Below are 12,361 nucleotides of genomic sequence, written 5' to 3' on the forward strand. Positions count from 1 at the left end.
CCACCCTGAGAGATAGAGAAGGTGGAGGTGGTGTAATATAGTGTTGTATTGTGTGTGAGAGGGAGCAGAAATGTTTCAGGAATCACTATTGGGGAGCATTCACCCTTGAGGAATCTCAGGTTGTCCTTGTAACAATACCCATCACACCCCCTCCCTCATATTCCATTCCCCCTCCAACTATAGCGCTCAATCCCCCCTTCTCCACCCGCCTCCCCTTCCTACATGCCTTCCTTTATGCCTGCAGATAGTGACCATATTGGAGAAGGGTTGGATTGGCTGCGCTTCTATGAGCGGCAACCAGCTGCAGTGCATGTGTAATCTATGCGTTTCGTTGATTGATCCATGTGTGGGATGCTTCATACTGTGTAGAGACAATGAGCTGATTTCGTCTAGAGAGGGAAAACGCTAAAAGGTTGAGAAATTAATTGATTTATGAGCAGAAAAAGGTCGGTACTAACCTCTCTTTCTTGTCCCGTGGAGGATTTCGTACCAATCCCGCGCTAAAGGCGCGAAATTATTCCGGTCACGTCGCGCGCTGAAAGCGGGCTGTCCTGGAGCTTTGGTGCTCTGTGCACGCGAGAGATAGCGCAGCGCGCGGACACCTGCAGTAGAATGTAGCGGGAATTCCCCTCCTAAACCGGCGAAAGGAGGTAAGTAAAAAAAAGTGCTAAACCATTTACATTATGTTTATAATTCTATATAGGTTATAGGTTGCCGTTAGCCTTCCGCCATGTTATCCTCTACATATATATATATATACTGCATCTTGAGAGTTCATTTATCTATTGAAGGATAATTTGTTTGTTTTAGACATTGATACAAGAGAAGTTGGAAGAAATTGTTGAATTGAAAAATGTTGAATTATGCAACATTAACACACATGTTGCAGTTCAGGCCACATGGCAAGGACGCAGAGTCGGTAGAAGTGTGCGATCAGCCCAGAGGGTCGGGAAGAGACGTCCATAGAGCGTCATTACCAGCTCAGTAACCTAACGTAGCCATGGCAGTAATGGGATGCTTACCAAAGCCTGTCCTGCCGAGGAGTGTCTCTGTCGAATGGTTGTTTTTATGGATGCTTTGGAACGACAAATAAACATAAGTCGCCAAGTGCATAGTTGTTACTGTGTATGCTGTAATAGTACATGGTCTAGTTTTTTTTGTATGCTTCATTGTGGCAAGTAGGCTAAATGTTAGACTACTATAGAGGCATATTGTCATTGCAAACACCACTGATTGTCACATAGCAGGGGTATTTAAAAAAGAAAATCGTAATTCATTCCATGAATGCATTTTGTTTAAGTTTGTCCCACAAAGGCAAAATTAAGGAAGATGAGAGAAGAGCCATGTTACAGCATAGACTAGATGGACTAGTAGCACTCAGTCTAAAGAGTCCTTTAGGTAGTCAGTTGCGCTACTGTTGTAAAACAGCTTTGTTTTCATGCATTCTGCATCCATTTATCACCTAAATGTATAGAGTACTATCAGACAATCACACGTCCATATTATATCCCTGCCCTATAGGCTGCCTACTATACAGCCCTAATCAAAAGTTTAGACACACCTACACAATCCAAGGTTAGTTTTTTTTGGGGTGGGGGGGGGTATTTTTCTTTTTTTCTAAATTATTGAATAATAGTGAATACAAAACACATAACACATGGAATCATGTGGAAAACAGAAAGTGTTAAACAAATCAAAATATATTTTATATATATTTTATATTTGAAAGTCTTCAAAGTAGCCACCCTTTGCATGATGACAGCTTTGCACACTCTTGGCATTCTCTCAACCAGCTTCATGCATTTCAATTAATCTGTTGAGTGTAGGGGCCGTTATTTTGATGTTTGAATGAAAAACGTACCCAGATGAAACTGCCTATTTCTCAGGCCCAGAATGTAGAATATGCATAAAATTGTCAGATGAGGATAGAAAACACACTAAACTTTCCAAAACTGTCAAAATATTGTCTGTGAGTATAACAGAACTGATATTGCAGGCAATAACCTGAGGGAAATCCAACAAGGAAATGCCTAAGAGAAACAAATCTCCCTGTTCCATTGCATGCCTTCCCCCCATTTAAAGGGATATCAACTAGATTCCTTTCTCTATGGCTTCCATATGGTGTGAACTTTCTTTAGACATAGTTTCAGGCTTTTATTCTGAAAAATGAGCGAGAACGGTCACATTACGTCAGTGGATTGCTGGGTGCCAGCAGAGTTTTGCATGTGCAACAGCTTGGAGCAGACAATTTCTCTCTCTCTCCTAATGAAAAAGCTACGGTCCGGTTGAAATATTATTGATTATTTAATGTAAAAACAACGTGAGGATTGATTATAAAAAACGTTTGACATGTTTCTACGAACTTTATGGATACTATTTGGAATTTTCGTCTGCCACGTCGTGACCGCTCGAGCCTGTGGATTTCTGAACAAAATGCGCCAACCAAATGGAGGTATTTTGGATATAAAAATAGTCTTTATGAAACAAAAGGAACATTTATTTTGTAACTGGGAGTCTTGTGAGTGCAAACATCCGAAGATCATCAAAGGTAAGTGATTAATTTTATTGCCTTTCTGACTTTCGTGACCAATCTACTTTGCTGCTAGCTGTTTGTGATGTTTTGTCTGCTGAGAGCGATGTCCTAACATAAACGCTTGGATAGCTTTTGCTGTAAAGCTTTTTTGAAATCTGACACACGAGGTGGATTAACAACAAGCTAAGCTGTGTTTTGCTATATTGCACTTCTGATTTCATGAAAATTAAATATTTTTAGTAGTTTAATTTGAATTTGGCGCTCTGCAATTCAGAGGATGTTGACGAAAATGATCCCGCTAACGGGATGGGTGCGCCAAGAAGTTAACAGTTGTGCCTTGTTCAAAGTTAATTTATTGAATTTCTTTCCTTCTTAATGCGTTTGAGCCAATCGGTTGTGTTGTGACAAGTTAAGGGTGTTATACAGAAGATAGCCCTATTTGGTAAAAGACCAAGTCCATATTATGGCAAGAACAGCTCAAATAAGCAAAGAGAAATGACAGTCCATCATTACTTTAAGACATGAAGGTCAGTCAATCTGGAAAATGTCAAGAACTTTGAAAGTTTCTTCAAGTGCAGTCGCAAAAGCCATCAAGCGCTATGATGAAACTGGCTCTCATGAGGACCTCCACAGGAAAGGAAGACCCAGAGTTACCTCTGTTGCAGAGGATAAGTTCATTAACTGCACCTCAGAATGCAGCCCAAATAAATGCTTCACAGAGTTCAAATAGCAGACATATCTCAACATCAACTGTTCAGAGGGGACTGCGTGAATAAGTCCTTCATGGTCTAATTGCTGCAAAGAAACCGCTTTTAAATACACCAATAAGAAGAAGAGACTTGCTTGGGCCAAAAAACACGAGCAATGGACTGGACCGTGGAAATATGTACTTTGATCTGGTGAGTCCAAATCTGAGATTTTTGGTTCCAACTGCCATGTCTTTGTGAGACGCAGAGTAGGTGAACGGATGATCTCAGCATGTGTGGTTCCCACTGTGAAGCATGGAGGAGGAGGAGGTGTGATGGTGTGGGGGTGCTTTGCTGGTGACACTGTCTGTGATTTATTTAGAATTCAAGGCACAATTAACCAGCATGGCTAGCCATCCCATTTGGTTTGCGCTTAGTGGGACTATGATTTGTTTTTCAACAGAAAAATTACACGCTATTTGACCAAGGAGGGTGATGGACTGCTGCATCAGATGACTGGGCTTCCACAATCACCCAACCTCAATCCAATTGAGATTGTTTGGGATAAGTTGGCCGGCAGAGTGAAGGACAAGCATCCAACAAGTGCTCAGCATATGTGGGAACTATTTCAACTGTTGGAAAAGCATTCCAGGCGAAGCTGATTGAGAGAATGATGGGAGTGTGCAAAGCTGTCCTCAAAGCAAAGGGTGCATACTTTTAAAATCTAAAATATATTTGGATTTGTTTAATACCTTTTTGGTTACTACATGATTCCATATGTGTTATTTCATAGTTTTTGATGTCGTCACTATTAAGCTGCAATGTAGAAAATATTCAAAATAAAGAAAACCTCTTGAAGGAGTAGGTGTGTCCAAACTTTGGACTAGCACTGTATGTATGTGTTTATATAGGCCTAAGCTACTATATAAACTTCTTTAGCATCTGAGTGTTTTGTTTCAGAACTAGCCTATGGATTACTAATTTAAAGTATCTCTATAACCGATAGGCCTACTGTTATCAAAGAGGCTGTGTAGTCACACAGTATTTTACATTGCCTGTGTATTTGTATGCAATCAGTTGTGTGTTATAGGAGCTGCTTTTCTCCTCATTTGTATTGTTGCTTGGGGAGTCCCTGTTGTGAAACCCAAAGGGATTGTCTCAAAAAAACTATTCCCATTCCACTCACATTCCTTTTGTGGCTCCCCCCTCTTGACGTCAGAGAGAAAAACGTGAGTTTTAATGTTAATTTTCTGCAATTCTACACATTTAGCCATGGGGCAGGCATAGAGAATATGTTGCAGGTTTTCTGCAGTTCTACACATGTTTTCATGGGGCAGCGATAATGTTTTAAAGCTAATTTCCCGCTATTCTACACATTTTGTCATGACTTATGTCATGGAATGATATCTGAGTGGGAGTGACTAGCAAAATCAATGGGGGCCCCCTGGAGGTCAGGGCCCCTGGGCACACGCCCAGTGTGCCTGGTTGGTATTCAGCCATGATTACTAAAAGTTTAGATAACTATCTAGACTAACTTACCAATGTAAAAATTGTTAGCTGACATGGCTAATTGAGTGACTGTCAGTTACTGACAAAACAAGAGAACTACTGATGCACACCCAAATTTCGAACTTGCACCTTGAGTCTTCTACTATTCTATTCTACTATTCTACTATACTTCTACTATTCTAACTCTCAAAAGTAAGTTGAGACCCCCGCTGACTATAAAAATACATTTAAAAAACACTTATGACTCTTATGCCTGGAGCCGGCCCTGTGTGTGTGTGTGTGTGTGTGTGTGTGTGTGTGTGTGTGTGTGTGTGTGTGTGTGTGTGTGTGTGTGTGTGTGTGTGTGTGTGTGTGTGTGTGTGTGTGTGTGTGTGTGTGTGTGTGTGTGTGTGTGTGTGTGTGTGTGTGTGTGTGTGTGTGTGTGTGTGTGTGTGTGTGTGTGTGAGAGAGAGAGAGAGTGCGAGCGAGAGAAAGAACGTGTGTGTGCATACTATTTACAATTTTGCACACTAGAGTGTTTGTTTGGTGTTTGTCTTTCTGTGCATGATGTGGTGCACGTGTGTGTATTCATAGAGGATTTGATGGTGGATGTGGTGGGGGAATATATTTTTACAAATGTGTCACTCTACAGCTAGCTGCTGCAGTAATTGAGTGAAGCTGTCATATTTGATTCCTGTACAATGAGTAAAATATTTGCTCTCTCCTACAGTTGTTCTGTAATGCACTGAATGTTCTGATGTTCATAACATCATGAGAGTCACAATTTGCCTGGAAGTCTAGGGACATCAGAAATAAGAAAGGCTAAGAAAGGTTGTTGTTTAAGGCAGTTGTCTACGGTTAAGTCATTTGTGGTTTTGAATGTGTTCATACAGTATGTTTTCATCTGTGTTGATATATCTGATGGGCTTTTGTGTTGTGAATCTGAGGGCCTACAGTACACAGACTCACTGGTTCCAGCTATTTTCTAAGACTGCTGGAGACTATTATTCTTAACAGAGTGGTTGCAGATCCAACTTTTCCTGGACCTTTCTTCCTGCCAACTAAACATCCGAGAGGTCTCTACAGTACGTATATATATATTTTTGCATAGCTGCTGCTCACTCTGCTGCCGCTTTAATGATCGGACGTCTTGTCCTGTTGTAGTCTACCAACTTCGACATGTTGCACATGATCCATATGTTGTTTAACAAACTTCTTTGACTGTTGGAACAGTAGGCTAGGCTATTGCAAACATAAGCATGACACAAACAGGCAGTCTAATTAGCAATGTCATGTTCTTTTTTCAGAAGGGAGTACATGCAGCTATTTAGGCAGCATATCAAACACAAGCAAGACACAGACATGCAGTCTAAATAATGATTTAATTACATTTTTTCATCATCATTGCAACATTGGCATGGTAGGGAGCAGAAAAGCAGTCAAAGTATAAGTGTTCTTTTTCAGGATACAATATGGCAGCATAACTATAAAGATTACATCATCGCAAATGTATGTGTCTGTTTAAAAATCAGATTGTTTTTCCCCAAATGCAAGGTGTAGTCTGCGCCCTGCTTATGCTGCTGCAATATCCTTAGTTACAACAGACGGAGAAAGTGGCAGCCTTCGTCCAAAATTACCCTTAGTAATACAAGGCCGAGACAGGCTACATCATCATGTCGATCAAATTGGTTGAGGGTTCAGAAGAAGGTGAATAAAGAGAGAAACGTGAAGGGGAGGTAGAGCAGCAGATACGTAAAATAACATGTGCAGAACTTGAATCGGACCTTCAGCTCTGGGGAAAAAAAGATCCAGGGGGGCAGGACGGTTACGTACGGATCCGCAGCCTCGGCTTATTCTTCATGGCCGGATATTTAAAGTCATCCAAAACCATCTCTAATCTTTTCTCTCTCTGACTCAGAAGGTTTGAACAGGGTTGGATGAATGCAAATGAATATGAAGAGGGTTCAGTTTTACACAGTTCTACTGTGCAGACTTTTCCCCTGTGTAAAGCAGTGAGGTGGCTATGTGAAATTAGAAGCACATTGCAATTAATTCACTGATCCAAGATAATGAGTGACGAGAAGAGATTTCTCCACCACACAATAAATACATCGAGAAAGTGAGAGAGATGTGTGTGATCCAAAGCTAGATAGGATAAAAGTAAGGAGAGGGGGTGGGAGGGAGGGACACATGAAAAGCAGACAAAATGGAAAGATGGAAAGATAAATCGCCAGTGAGGTTGAGGGAGGCACTAAGGAGAGATATGCCATCAAGGAGGGGGAGATCGCTGTGAAAGTGGGGAGATAAAACACAAATGTGTGTGCTTTTTTATCCATTCATGTGTCTGTGTGAGTGCATTCGTGTGTGTGCTTGCTGTGTGTGTCCACGTGTGTGTGAACGTGTGCATGTGGGTGTGTCCGTGTTATGTGTGCCCGTGTGCATCCGTTCATGGGTGTGAGAGTGTGTGTGTGTCTGTATGTGTGTGTACATGTGTAGTATGACAAGGCCACATGCAGGACGGTATGGTGCTGGTTTCCCTTTCCTTCTGTTGTTGAGGTCTGTCACTGCAGTGTGATAGCCTAGCGGAGGGAGTGAGGGAGATGACAGTAGTGGCCCTCCCCTCCTGCCCAAATGACGCCCTGTCTGCAGGAGATAGATGGGATTCATTGAGCTCTAATTGCCTTCTGGAGAGATTTAACTTCATCACTTTAACCCTACTTAGGCCTCTCATATCTGTCATGTCTGTCTGTCTGTCTTGCCTTTCTGCTACTGTGTCTATCCTCTGTCCTTTTCTCTTTCTTTCCCTTTGCTCTAAAAATGTAACCTCTCTTGATCTACCCATCTCTCTGTTCCTGTTTTTCTCTCCTTCTCCCTCTCCCCCCCTCTCTCTCTCCCTTGGCTTGTTCAGGCAGATGTTGAACTGTAATGTTACAATGGGACTCTGGCGTATGGTGAAACAAAAACAAAACTACACCTCCGTCCCAACACCAGCAGCCTGCTTATCTGGGACGAATTCATACATAAACACTTCCTAAAAGTGGCATACTGTCTGCGAAAACTTTAGTTTTCATGTCGGGGGGGGGGGGGGGGGGGATGGGGAAAATACCACACCTGAGTTTCAAATACATGTGAATTTGATTCAAATACTTGTTTGAGCCTGTCTGGTTTAATAAACCAACAGGAAAGAGTAGCCTACTAAAATTGCAAACCTGCCCCATCTGGCACGCCAGGTAGACTCAAGCCAAGCTCAATGTATTTGAATACATTTTTTAAGTATTTGAAACCCAGGCCAGGTCAGAAAAATACACAGGATTTGAATGCTTTTCTTGGTAAACAGTGCAATTTCTGTGAAGCTGGTCCTCAAAATTTATGAGATTGTCATGTTCTTTTCACCTAAAATGGCCATTTGTGCCCCAGACGGAACTCATTCACGCCTCATGACAGAAAGGTTTGTGACACCACCGTTGCTTAGCACCGCTTAGCACTTGAAACCCCTCAAGTAATGTGGGAGTAATTATGGGAGAAAAAAATGTATCCTAATGAATGTAATTATAATCCACTAAGTTATTGTTCAACAGCACTACATATCACATTGTGCTAGAATACACAACCTACCAGCATCATAATTTCTCTCCATGCGGCCTGCTATGCTTAAACCCTCTCCGTCATAGCTTGATTATACAGTGACTCAGTGGCGCCTGATTTGGATTCATTCTCCTTTTTAAAGAGGCTTGATTGCATTGCGGTCTTGATTGGCCTTATTGATGGGCTGGTACTTGTAATGGCTAAATGACAGACTTGGTCTCTCGGGCTGGGGATAGTTATGTGATGTGAGAAGGTTTTATAACGGATGCTAAAGCAACTTCCATTGACAACAATCTGATAAGCCGACACATGATAATGATGACACTTCCCCAGGACCCAAGGCTTACCTAGAGATCAAGGTCCTCTTCATCTATAGCTATCCTTAGGGGTTCCTCTGCCTTACTGTACCAGGGCCATTTTGGACAGGATTTGGGTTCACCTCAGGCATGTGAATGTGTTGCTGGGTGGGCTGTTTTGTGTAGGTGTTAGGCCATCTGTGTCCTTTTGTGTGAGTAAGGCAGAGAGAGATAGTGGGAATCAAAGGCTCTTTTAAAGAGCAAGTATTAGTGTTTATAAGGAAATACAACATGTTGGTGATAGAAATTAGTAGAATTGTGATTACAGAGATTTCCATTGGAAATCTGTTTTTAATTGATATTATAGCTGATACAGAAAGAGCTTTAAAGATCTCAATACATTGATGAGATACTGAAAATATGGAGAGAGAAAACGAGCAAGAGAAGGTGGAGGCATGATGGATGGGAAAGAGGAGAGAAGAGGAGGAGGGTTTGGGAGTGGTCAAATGAGAGCTGGAAAGAGGGAGTGAATAGGGCTCAAACATTCCCCTCGAGCGATTACACGACTCAACATCCATCTGCAACTCTATAACTCCCTCCCATTCATCACTCTTTCCCTACATCCCCCCTTTCTTTTTCTCTCTTTCTGTCTCACTCTCACTCTCAAACAGGTGGATGGGATCCAGCAGTCTTTTAAACACACAAGATGTAAGTTACCACAGATGGTTATAAATATTCAAAGGGGAGTAGGTTTGTGTGGTTTGTTGGTGGTGATGTGGGATAGAGGATACGTTCCTGTGTGGGGGTTTGAAGCAGTGGATGGTGGGATAGCCTGTGTGTATTGGTGGCACAATATGGCGTGTGTGTGCTCGTGTGTGACGTAGCCATCTCTGAGGCGGGACGCAGTAGGCAGTGTGTGTACATGTGAGTGTGTATATCAGTGTATGGTTGGGTGGTGGGGGTCTGCATTAAGCAAACTGAGCAGAAGTGAAAATGACAGGTGGAGCGTATTCTATTATTTTACTGTCAGATTTAAATAGCATATCCCAGTAGCGCTAGCTGTAGTATGAATATTTCTATTTACTATTGATGACTGTCCAGAGAAAATAGAGTGAACTAGGCAGCTACATTTCTTTTCTCATTTGGCTTCTTTGCATTGAGCTGGCAGTAGCATGCTCTGTGTTGGGCTTGGACAGGCTGCTTTTTCTGCTAGGTGTTGGTTGGCTTCCAGGGAGGCTGCTGGCCCAGCTGGTGGCTGCTAGCGGTTAGCACTGCGGGATGAATTGAGTGGGAAAATTAAGCCTTTGATCGATTGTCTCACTGCGGACATTAGAAACACCTAAGACAGCCATGAGTCAGCAGTCTCTTCACTCTCTTCCCATCTCTCTCTCTCTAGCCCTGCTATTCTCTTTCTCTCTCTCTCGCTATCACTCTCTCTCTTTCTCCAACCCCCCTCTCTCTTTCTCTGTCCCTCCCCCTTGCTCCCTCTGTCTGTCAGTACCCATCTATCAATACACTTTATCACTATATTTTCACTCTCGATTTAGTGGTGGTCTCTGTCCTTTTGCAGATGTCACACCATTTTGTCTCCCAAGGCCATTGCTCTGTGTGTGTGTGTGTGTGTGTGTGTGTGTGTGTGTGTGTGTGTGTGTGTGTGTGTGTGTGTGTGTGTGTGTGTGTGTGTGTGTGTGTGTGTGTGTGTGTGTGTGTGTGTGTGTGTGTGTGTGTGTGTGTGTGTGTGTGTGTGTGTGTGTGTGTGTGTGTGTGTGTCTTAATGAGAACCTGTCACATTGACAGCCGGATCTGTTTATAGATGTGCCTCCTGTGACAGTGGAACTATAGGAGCTTGACTAGCTGTCAGTCAACTCTCACCTATACCATAGCAACAGAGCCCCATAACTGTAGTAGATGGAGCAGAGTTCTGGTTAGAGTGACACAACTCTACTTAGGACTAATAAATACTGTGTTTTGTGTTTATTTGTTAAATCTGTCAACAAGACAGTGTGCACTTAATTATATTATAGGTTCTAAAACAATGTTTCTATCTGCTGGTTGAGGCTAGTAGTTAGATCAAATTGAATGAGCTTGATAGCCATAAGCAAGGTCTATTGGTTGCCTGCTAGGTGAGGTGGTAGAACTTGCTGTCTTTCTGAGAACAATGATGTGGGACTGGTGCAAAGTTTGTTCCAGTCACAAATCAATCTGAACAGAGTCAAACTAATGAAGAGGGCACAGAGGAACACACAAGGCTCTCATGTCACCCCCTGAGTCCAAATGAAGCTTCTGAATGGGTAATGAGAGGCCTGGGATCTTATTGGTTCCTTTGACTTTGGCCAAATCAGTTGATTGATTGCTTGTTTTTTGTTAGGAGTTTTTGCTCCTGGTTGGGGAGATGTGCTGGATCTGCCATCAAACTTTAATGACCTCAGGGACTAGCATTTTCCCCTCGTTTCTCCTCTATTTGGGTTGTTGTTAAATAGAACATGAGGCTGGTTGTCTTCATCTCTTCCCCCATCCCCCCCATCTCTGTCTGGCCTGTCAATCACATGCCTGCTAGGCTTTGTGTCTGTGGTGTGTCACCTTGCTTCCAGCTATACTGTTCACTGTTTACTGCATACTTGGCTGGCCAAATAACACACACAGGCGAGTGTATTAGTATTTTATTAGGATCCCCAATCAGCTGCTGCCAAGGCAGCGGCTACTCTTTCTGTGGTCTAAAAAGGAAACAAAACACAACAAATATAATACATCTCTCTGGTGATATCACATACATTATTGAGCATTTAACACATACTGTATAGTCCAAATTATGACTTTTATAACGGCACAGGGTGAGACCCAGATGCAGACACAGGATGCAGATGGTTCGAGTCTCTGAAATATATTTAACAACAAGGGGCAGGCAAGAGGCAGGTCGAGGACAGGCAAAAGTTAATAAACCAGAGTTCAAACGGTACAAGGTGGCAGGCAGGCTCGAGATCAGGGCAGGCTGAGTGGTCAGACAGGCGGGCTTAGTGTTAGGGTAGGCAAGAGGTCAGAAACGGGAGGACTAGTAAAACGGAGACTAGGAAAAACCAGGAGCTCGGAAAAACACTGGTACGCTTGACAAGACAAGACGAACTGGCAACAGACAAACAGAGAACACAGGAATAAATACACTGGGAATAATGGGCAAGATTGTTGACACCTGGATGGGGGTGGAGACAATCACAAATACATGTGAAAAAGATCAGGGTGTGACACTTTTAGCACTCGGTGGTCTATACTAACTTCCTATGAGAATAGGCTTTAGGTAAGGCAGATGAACCTGTAGCTATATTACTTCCACATCATCTGACATGAGATCGTCTCTCAGCCTAACAGGAATATTACTCTGAACATGTATAGCATATACACCTCCTCCATTTGCATTCCTATCTTTTCTGTATATGCTATAACCATGTATAGCTGCTACTGCATCATCAAAGAAATTATTTATGTGTGTTTCAGAGATGGTCAGAATATGAATGTTTTCTGATGTTAGTAAGATGTCAATTTCATGAACCTTGTTTCTCAGGCTACATACACTCAAAGGTTTGGGGTCACTTAGAAATGTCCTTGTTTTTGAAAGAAAATACCATTTTTTTTGTTAATTAAAATAACATCAATTGATCAGAAATACAGTGTAGATGTTGTTAATGTTGTAAATGACAATGGTAGCTGGAAACGGCTGATTTTAATGGAATATCTCCATAGGTGTACAGAGAGGCCCATTATCAGCAATCATCAGTCCT

At 42.2% G+C, this 12,361-nt stretch overlaps 1 protein-coding gene across 1 annotated transcript in view; it reads left to right on the plus strand.

Annotated features, from left to right (window-relative positions):
* Positions 1 to 272: 272 nt before the first annotated feature.
* Positions 273 to 12,361, plus strand: part of LOC124019682 (G-protein coupled receptor 22-like) — a 29,290-nt gene continuing 17,201 nt past the window's right edge. Inside the window, exon 1 of the mRNA XM_046335095.1 lies at positions 273 to 650. The gene's annotated coding sequence lies outside the window, so the exon portion shown is untranslated. The remainder of the gene's footprint in view (positions 651 to 12,361) is intronic.

The sequence above is a fragment of the Oncorhynchus gorbuscha genome, linkage group LG03, assembly GCF_021184085.1.
Source record: "Oncorhynchus gorbuscha isolate QuinsamMale2020 ecotype Even-year linkage group LG03, OgorEven_v1.0, whole genome shotgun sequence".
Lineage (NCBI taxonomy): Eukaryota > Metazoa > Chordata > Actinopteri > Salmoniformes > Salmonidae > Oncorhynchus > Oncorhynchus gorbuscha.